At 36.8% G+C, this 3,534-nt stretch overlaps 1 protein-coding gene across 1 annotated transcript in view; it reads right to left on the bottom strand.

The window, feature by feature from the left end:
- CPNE8 (copine 8) overlaps nucleotides 1-3,534 on the bottom strand; it is a 186,965-nt gene that overhangs the window by 90,211 nt on the left and 93,220 nt on the right. The gene's annotated exons all lie outside the window — the stretch shown is intronic.

The following is a 3,534-nucleotide window of genomic DNA, read 5'->3' as shown; positions in this document are numbered from 1 at the left end:
GTCCAGCCCGTGTGGCTCAGTGGTTGAGTGTCGACCTATGAACCAGGCGGTCACAGTTCCATTCCCAGTCAGGACACATGTCTGGGTCGCAGGCTCCATCCCCAATGTGGGGTGTGCAGGAGGCAGCTGATGAATGATTCTCTCTTGTCATTGATGTTTATATCTTTCCCTCTCCCTTTCTCTCTGAAATCAATAAATATATATATATTTTAAATAACATGTTTTCAGGAATTTCCCTCCCTTTCCTTTTCCCATTTCTCTTTCCTACTTAAAAGTGGGTTAAAACCTGGCCCACACACAGCTCTTTCCGTTTGAAATATGGAAGCTTTTGCTGTCTCCTGGAAATCTGAAAAAGGGACCTTGCTGAAAGACAAACCCTAAAAAACAGAGTGATAAAGTGGGTAAGCTTTCGTCTCAAATCTCTGGGTGTCAGTACGGGTGTGATGATTTATAGTCTACCTTGGAGCTTAAATGAGAGTGGGCAAGTCAGATAGCAAATGTTTAAAATAGCCCTAACCAGTTTGGCTCAGTGGATAGAGCATCAGCCTGCGGGTTGAAGGGTCCCAGGTTCGATTCCGGTCAAGGGCATGTACCTTGGTTGCAGGCACATCCCCAGTAGTGGGTGTGCAGGAGGCAGCTGATGGATGTTTCTCTCTCATCTATGTTTCTAACTCTCCATCCCTCTCCTTTCCTCTCTATAAAAAAACAACAACAATAAAATATATTTTTTAAAAATGTTTAAAATAGTCTTGGTTAGAACAATACATAAACCCGGTCCTCACCAATCTTTAGTCGTGACGTATTCTAAAGACAGGATTCTCTCTAACAGTCATGAACATGAGAATTGCCATAATGAACATTGTGCACTTAACCCCCACAAGCAAATACTCTCTTTTGTAAAGCCTTTGAGTCTATCTTCTCCCTTTAAGGCAAGAAGGTTTGTTTCTATTAAGATGTCAAAATAGAAATATTTAAAGAGATCAAGTATTCATTATAAGAATTATGGCAGAGTGCCATCCCTTTCCTGGTAGTATCCTCGCCCATCTAAAGGAACACATGCTTCTTACTTAATTAAAAGAGCTCTATAGTCAATGCTGTCAGAATGGACTCACTACGCAATTTAGGGGCCACTGGGGACAAAAGCTATTAAAAGAGAAGACTCAGAAAGGTGTAGTCAACCTATCTAAAGCAGAGGGAAGAAAAACAGATGGGATCAGGGAGAGGTAGGCAGGGGAAAAAAAAAAAAAAACGAACAGGCACTCAAATGAGAAAAAGCAAAAGTACACAAAAAATGGTTAAGAAACATTCTTAGGGACAAAATTACAAACATTGTTTTGTTTCAGAAAGATACCGGCCTTCCTTGTTAATATAATACATTCTTAACGATCTGCAAAGGGGCCTTGCCTTCTCTTCTTCTCTTGTATCAAATTCTACTATGTATGAAGTCTTCGGTATGGTGATAGATTAGATAGATAAATAGATGATAGATGATAGATAGATAGATAGATAGATAGATAGATAGATAGATAGATAGATAGAAAGAAAGAATGAGGAGCAACTAACTGACTATTTCACACCCACATGTTCAAAAATCTACGGACTTCTTTCTGGCCTCTTTGCTTAAGGTTAAATCAAAACTTCTGTTATAGCCCTAATATCACCAACCACAGTAATTAAATACTTTGACACTTGAAACTTCTTAAGTGCATCATCTTCTTAGTGGGGTATTTATGAGCCAGGTAGTCATCTGTCTTTGACTAATCATTTTCAGTTGTAATACATGAGATGTGATACAGACAGCAAAATCTCACCAGAAATTCCAGTGCTACTGTCACTAATGAAAATTCCGACAGGAGTCTGATGTAGCTCTTTCTAATATTCAAGAGTGTGTGTGTGTGTGTGTGTGTGTGTGTGTGTGTGTGTGTGTGTAATGTGCTAAGTGTCCAACCATCAAGGTAATGACATCATGTGGCAACGCTCAGCTTCCTCTCCCTAGCAACTAGCCTCCTTGCAGTTTCTTCAGCCCAGGAACAGGACTTGCTTTATAGGCAGTTTATAGGAAACATTTCACACTGTAACCAAATGTCTGTGAAGTGTTTTCACGAGCCTCATCTCATTCGATCCTCACTGAAGTCCTGGAGTAGGTAGATAGGAGACTCGGTGGAATCATATTTTCTTTTCATTAGCCAGAAAATGGAGATTTAGAAAACTTAGAAACTTGACCCGACTGAAAAGAAGTAACGGTGGACCTTCAAAATGACTTCAGGTTTTCTCACTGCACAGAATATAGTCAAACACTGCTGTAGTTAAATATTTTACCCTTTGTTCTCCCTGCATGATCTACAATAATAATCTGCTTCGTGTTGATATTTACTGCTGTGTTGCTGACAATTACTGGAAAGAGAAGTTGGGGTGCTTCGCTGGGCTGGAAAAAGTTTAGCAAAATCAGAAAGCAGGTCTAATTAAGCAAGTTTATCTATAGATATAAAAGGCTAAGCTGACTCGCACATGTGTGATACATATAAAGCTCTTGCTGGCACTATTTGCATGCACATGTTTCTATCTGTCATTGTCGATAGTGAATTTGGTTGACACTTCTATTATAGAGAAAGGGCAAATAGTGATATTAAAATATTTCTTCTAATTAATTTCCTTTCAGTGTGCACAAATTCATGAACTGGGCCACTAGTTGTTTTATAAATATAAAGTGTATGCATATATTATAAATAGCATTATAAGAAAAACATATTAAGTAATATGTATTAAAGTACTTTAAATGAAGCCATTTACCAAAAAAAAAATAGCTATTCTAAAGGAAAAATATTACCTAATTATAAATACAGGTCAAGTTACCAAATTAATGGGAAAGCAGAAAAGAAAAATTTATAATCACATATTATTAAGGTTTTTAATAATGCTTCTGGTGGAAATTAGTTTTATTCTTTCCTATAAAATGAGCCTTAAACACATTCAGCAACAGGCAGTTTTTGAAATAGCTCCATATTCAAATAAATGCTAAAAATAAGACTAAAATCTTTACAGTCAAAAATAAAGACAGCCAGTTTGGCTCAGTGGATAGAGTGTTGGCCTGCAGACTGAAGGGTCCCAGATTCAATTTCTATCTGGGGCACATGCCTGGGTTGCTGGTTCTATCTCCAGTTGTGGGCATGCAGGAGGCGACAATCAATGATTTTCTCTCATCATTAATGTTTCTGTCTCTCTTTCCCCCTCTTCACTCCTCTCTGAAATCAATAAATATATATGTATATATATATATATATATTTTTTTTAAAATAGAGGCTTATAAATAGTGGAAAGTAAATGCATTTTTACTCATTTAAAATAAAACATATATATTAATGTACTAATAAATATGTCTTAGTATATATACTTGCATCTAGCTCATGAACTAGTTTTATGTGTGTAAATTCAGGGTGTCCCAAAACATGTATATATACTTTAATAGCTGAGAGCTCAATTTTGAAAATAAAATGCATTTTAGTAAGCATTGCCTTTATAGTTATAAAGTATATG

The sequence above is a fragment of the Myotis davidii genome, unplaced genomic scaffold (genome assembly GCF_000327345.1).
Source record: "Myotis davidii unplaced genomic scaffold, ASM32734v1 scaffold902, whole genome shotgun sequence".
NCBI lineage: Eukaryota > Metazoa > Chordata > Mammalia > Chiroptera > Vespertilionidae > Myotis > Myotis davidii.
Note: the sequence above shows the minus strand (reverse complement) of the source record. Positions and strands in the feature narration are given on the sequence as shown.